Here is a 6,027-nt window from a genome sequence, read left to right as displayed (position 1 = left end):
TCATTTTATAGTCACAATGTTTTGAGCTATTGCTATAAGAACTTCAGGCTGTGTTAGTGTCTGGCTCTTGAATTTTCCCAGTGAGCACCTTTTCTCCCATGCTTCCCTTTCCCTTTGAACTGTTAATTAATCCCTTTGGCTTGGGTATGAGCTCTCCTGAATTTAATGCCCATCTCTGAAATGTGTGGCCTAACACATGCCTCTTTCAATTAGGTGGGATGGCAGGCAGGGCTTGAAATAAAAACATTAAATCAATTACAAGCTGTACTGTAATTAGCAGTGGTTGGATCTGGATTACACACTATATACCCCTGTTTCTGTCTTGAAGCTGTGACTGATATGCATGTAGAACTTAAATATTATAACTAGGTCATACAAGTGATTCATGAATAGTTAATAATTATTTAGCTACTGTCTTGAGTAGCTGTTGGGTAAGGTGGAGAGGAAGGAGGGGCATAAAAAAAAAAAAAAGAAAAAAATGTGTATATTAATCTAAAGCAGTAAATTATGCATTGCATTACGTGGTTCTAAATGAGCCAGTGGAAAGGATCCCACTTAAAAGGGCTATTTTTAAAGGTGTATATTTCTTAAAAATGCAAAATAATATGCCCTCAACTGAATAACAGTTTAAGAAAAATACCCTATATTTGTGGAAAATATAGAAAAAAAAAAAAAAAAAGAGCAGGAATATGTTTACTTTCTTAAAAAGTTGCTCAGCGTTGAAACTATGAATGTTCTCAACTTCATACTTAGTGGTCAGTCCATTGAATGACTAACACAAGGAATGAAATGAGAAATATGACTGTCCTACTGTTTTGCAAGAGAGTAAGTGAAAAGATAGCCTGTGATGTCTCACAAACACTTACCACACTTTCCTTCACGTATTGCATTTTAAATTGCAAATATAAATGTAATGCAATTGAACAATTAGTACAATTGCATCCATAGTACAATGCATGCAGTAGATGACTGCATGAAGGATGGACTAGACACTAAATTCTGTATTCTACTTCTTCCTCTGCCACAAATTTCACAGTTGTTTGACAAGTTATATACTGAACAAGGAAGGAATTTTATCACTAAATATCAAAAATAGAAATAAATAATATGTATAATGGTGAACAAACAAGATGTGTTGAAATTTAAAAATAAAGTAAAATAAAAAAATGCCTAGGTTTTAGTGAAATCATAAATTGGAAACAGTCTGTAAAACAAGAAAAGCCATTTGCTGAAATGGGACTGAGGTTCCTAATCAATTGTACAGCTAAGCATCTTCAAAAAATTCTGATGTCCAGAAGTTATCAAGGAGTAATTCACAGCCAAGTTTACTCTACAGTAATTTCCTTGATTACCTATGTCCTGAGTTTCTCCATCTGTAAAGTAAGTATTGCAACACAAAATTCCCTCCTTCACAAACTTTTCTGAGGATTACTTAACTGTGCTGACATTAAGTCATGAAGCAGTCCAAATGGTAATTCTCCCCCTAACATTTGTTAAGAGCTGCAAAAGCATATTTATTTCCACCCTTCCCATACATAACTCATATATATCTATGTTGGAGAGCTACACATGGACTACGGGGAAAGATTCTTCTTTGTGAAACTACAGAGATGCAACATGTTCAATCTATAATTCCCCATACAGCTTTGGGGAATGAATAAGAAAATCTGTAGCTGATTAGAAGCCTTTTTCTTTCCACACACATTTTGGCCACATCCAGTATCTTATCCAGCTTTTCCCCAAAGCATACTTCCATCTTAAAAAAAAAAAAAAAATGCGGATCAGGCTCTAATGTAAAGACTTTTATTTTATTCCAATGCATATCACATCAATTTTATTGTCTTACGTCTCTGTGCTTAGAGAAACAGAAATTTCCCCCAGGTAGTATTATTATCATCCTCTCTTGTGAAATCTTTGTCAGTAATTGTACCATATTTTTTCTAACGTAACATGACACTATTAACTTTCTATGATGAAATGAAAAGAATGCTCCAAGAGATACTGTATATTTGTGGAAGATATTAAAACTGCTGATGAATTACAGATATAACTATTTAGTTAATTATCTTAGTGAAAATAATATTTTTTCTTTTCAACAAAAGAAAACTAGCAGTTGTTATATGAAATCAAGGAAAATTGCACTTTTGTTAGACCATTGTGAGATAAGTGCCACTTAGGAATAAAAAAAAAAAAATCATTTCTGTATTTTGTTAACGACCTTGGGTTGTGTTTGGGGTTTGGGGGTTTTCTTTCTGTTGGTCTTTTTTTTTTTTTTTTTTTCCTCCAATGCTAAGCTGGGGCTTTTCAGATTCCTATAAGGGACAGATGAGGAAGACTATGATAAATGTTTCAAAACTGCAGAGTAAAAGGACAGTGGTGGACAAGCCACACATTACAAAATATGGTAAGAGCTCCCACAACACAAGGAAGATGAGAGAAGAAGAGTACTTTCCACTACAGGCAGTGAACTTCAGGAGGGTCAGGCTTGCCACAGGAGGCTGAGAGGAGAAGACAGAACTATCAGGTTCAAAATGATGCCTTCTAACATGGATATTAAAAGGGTGAGGCAAGGATCCTTGACAGCAAATGAGGATGTTGAGGGAGTGTAAGGCAGCAGACTCCAGGAAGCAAACAGGCTCCCATGCTGTCCCCAATAGCAGCTCCTATTGCCACTTCCAGAGACAGAATATTCTGCTGCCTCCAGCAGCAGATTTCTTAAGTCCTCCTTTTCTTGAAAACGTTTCACTTTATCCTTTAGTGAACAAAACTCTGGGGAAAAGGTAGAAAAAAAAAAAGTTGTAATTGGTGAGATGCAACAAATAAGAACAAGGGAACAGGATATTTGGAAACATCACATGCATTTTTGATTAACATCACTCTGGTATGGATATTTTTTTCTATCTCTGTGCTTTTGACGACAAAATTACAGTGCAACCCTCTGAGAAAGTGCGTTCCTTGGCAGATTTTACTTGTTAACATGCAGAAGGTGTAAGCTACAACATAGTTTTGGCTTTGTATAAGAGGGAAGAAGAGTAGCTATTTAGCAGAACCAGCTACACAAGCAGCCAAAACCTGGTGTGCTGGGTGGCATCTGTAACATGGTAGCCTGCCAGGTCATCTTCCTTCCCATCTGCCTCAAGTACATGTATGCAGCCTCCCCTAACAATTCTGGAAGCCCTCAAACCCAGATTATCTCTTTCTCAATCACATTAGTATTGGATGACCAACCAGCAGAAGCTGGTTCAGCAGCAGTAGGCATGTTTGGATAATGCTGGCAGTATTGTCATTGTCATTTTGGTACTTTCTGTTTCATTTCAGGATCTTAGTCCTTTGATTGTCCACACTGTCACAAGGCCAAAGTAGCACTGAATGGGTGCTGGGAAAACTGCTAGGTGGTACAAATATGAATGAGCTCTTCCCTTCCCTTCCCTTCCCTTCCCTTCCCTTCCCTTCCCTTCCCTTCCCTTCCCTTCCCTTCCCTTCCCTTCCCTTCCCTTCCCTTCCCTTCCCTTCCCTTCCCTTCCCTTCCCTTCCCTTCCCTTCCCTTCCCTTCCCTTCCCTTCCCTTCCCTTCCCTTCCCTTCCCTTCCCTTCCCTTCCCTTCCCTTCCCTTCCCTTCCCTTCCCTTCCCTTCCCTTCCCTTCCCTTCGTCTTCTCAAAGTTCAAACAGGAAATTTAGCCTGCAAGGATTCAGTCTCTCACCTCCACACATGCCAGAATATGCTCACGTGTTAAGTTTGAGTTCTGCAAGATTGCCAAGTTCAGCCTTGTCAGTGCTAGCAGACAAAAATGTTATACTTGCCAAAATTCAGGCCTTTACTCTAGAGTGAAATTTCAATATTTCCATCAACAAGCATAAAAATGATTAAATTCCCAATTAAGATTTTTATTTTTTATTTTTTTTTAAATTTTAATGGATTTGTCCCAGGCTTGACATTTTCAGGAAAATGAAAGGGTTTTGGATGGGAAGAGCATAGGATGTTAATGGAGCATAAATAGATAGGAGAAAGGGGCTTATGCAGAATAGATGCCCTCCCTGATCATAATCTCATGAATATATTTGAAGCTTGAAATATTTTACTGCCTAGTTTCAGAACTGATTAGCTTTATGCAGTTGGATTGGCAAGATATGCGTTCTACAGGTAGATGAATAGATGGAAAGGGGTTTAACTTGCTCTCCAGTGGTTTGTAATAGCATAGGAAAACCTGTTCTGCCTTTCCATGGCTTTTCCTGTTTCATTTCATTCCTATTCGGCCATCTATTTTGGCATTTCATTCCTATTGCAACTAAGAGTGTGTGTCTGCCCAGGGGGGAGGAGGGGTGAGAGACCTATATGTCACCAAAGAACTGTCTATGAACTGTCTACTTTCTTGATCATTTCTTATAATGGGGGTAATGTTCTAATCTTTCACTTGTGTAGGCAAGAGGAATGAAAAATTGTTTAAAAAATGTTGGAACACGTGTGACATCCTGTACAGGAATAAAATGGTTAATAACAAACTTGCTATTCATTCCAGAAAAATGTCTGTAAATTTATGTTAAAAGATACCTTACTTTAAAAATCTTCTTATTTAAACCATAAGGATTGATCATTGTGAACAAGTATGAAGAAACGATATGCCCCTCAGGGAGAGACAGTTATTATCTTACCTTACTGTCATGATAGATCATGCTGTCTTGTTTTATGGCAGCTGTCATATTTTTCAAGAAGCATCTGAATCTGTATTCCCATCTTGGTAAGAGTTTTCCAAGAAGACCGTAGGATAACAGGATTCTATATCCACAGTTAGAAACCATATCTCTTCAAAAGAAGCAAAAATGTCACTATTTCTTAACCTGTCTGAAGTTTTTATTGGTGGTCTGGGGAGGATGCCAATCCAAAGAAGAAAGCTAATGTGTATGCTTACCAAGTAATTAATATATTTATATTTGTGATCCCATATTCTGCAGTATTCTGCAGTAATATGCTGAAATTATAAAATGAGTTAGCTAACAAAGTTCACCAAAACAAAGTTAACTCCAACCTTCAAATGAAACTCAGTACATAAGAAACCGGATGTGCCAAATTTTCTTCAGCTCTTCAATACAGCTTCTTTTCTGGGCTCAATATTTCAAATTACAAAGTCCTTTCTGAAAGCCATCAACTACTCAGGTTCTATAGTATATGGTAAAGCTTCACATTCCTTGAAAACCCCAGCATCTCAAGGGGGCAGAACCCAAAATAAAAATAGTCCATAAGGTTAGCTAGCTGCTATGGAGACAGTGGAATACCAGTTTTTGATTTATGGTCAATAATTCATTAAGGAAGAAATGTAGGGATTTGTTGTTGCTGTAGTTTGCTTGTTTTATCTTTCTTTTAAAAATTCCAAAGCCCTGTTGTGAAGCATATTCCATTCCATGAGTGGAAGTTGTGCATGATGAGAAGCAGAAAGTTCCTTAAATGACTATCTGATAAGCCTTAAAGTAACATTAAGTTGTATTCACTTTAAGGTTATCTGCAGAGATTTCACTACTGAACAACGAGTTCTCAGGAAATTGTAAATATAAAAGTCAGGCTTTTGTGATGATTTTAAGAACACATGTGTGCTGTCATGAAGGAGAATCATTCCATCTTGATGTCACAAACTTTAAAGGCCAGAATTTACTTCCTGAAAAACATAAACCAGAAAACTTAACCCAATATATTTTGTACATGGTATTTCCTTTCTTTAAATGAATTGACAGTAGTATTAACTTGATAGGGTGATTAAAATAGTTTCCACAGATTCCACAGACAGACTTAGGGAATATCATTCTTTGATGATATGTACACAATTGGTCAAAAACTTCTCTGGTGGATCTGCACTGAATTGGAATTACAGATGCCACACACTTGTCCCCATGGACAAAAACACAGCAATACACCATGATTTGTTAGTACCTTTACCCAGTAAATGCAGGGCTTGATTTCCAGCAACTTCAGCTCATACTGACAGTAATCTGTCTCTTGCATTAACTTTATTTTCTTCTCTGTGACTGTGGAATAAC

General features: G+C 37.1%; 1 long non-coding RNA gene across 1 annotated transcript; it reads right to left on the bottom strand.

Moving 5' to 3' along the window:
• Positions 1-2,259: 2,259 nt before the first annotated feature.
• LOC137853039 (uncharacterized) lies at positions 2,260-5,642 on the bottom strand. Its single transcript, XR_011094182.1, has 2 exons — positions 4,651-5,642; positions 2,260-2,769 (listed from the first exon to the last, which is right to left on the bottom strand). It is a non-coding gene; the product is annotated as an uncharacterized lncRNA (long non-coding RNA).
• Positions 5,643-6,027: the final 385 nt, after the last annotated feature.

Source organism: Anas acuta, chromosome 3, assembly GCF_963932015.1.
Source record: "Anas acuta chromosome 3, bAnaAcu1.1, whole genome shotgun sequence".
NCBI classification, from domain to species: domain Eukaryota; kingdom Metazoa; phylum Chordata; class Aves; order Anseriformes; family Anatidae; genus Anas; species Anas acuta.
Note: the sequence above shows the minus strand (reverse complement) of the source record. Positions and strands in the feature narration are given on the sequence as shown.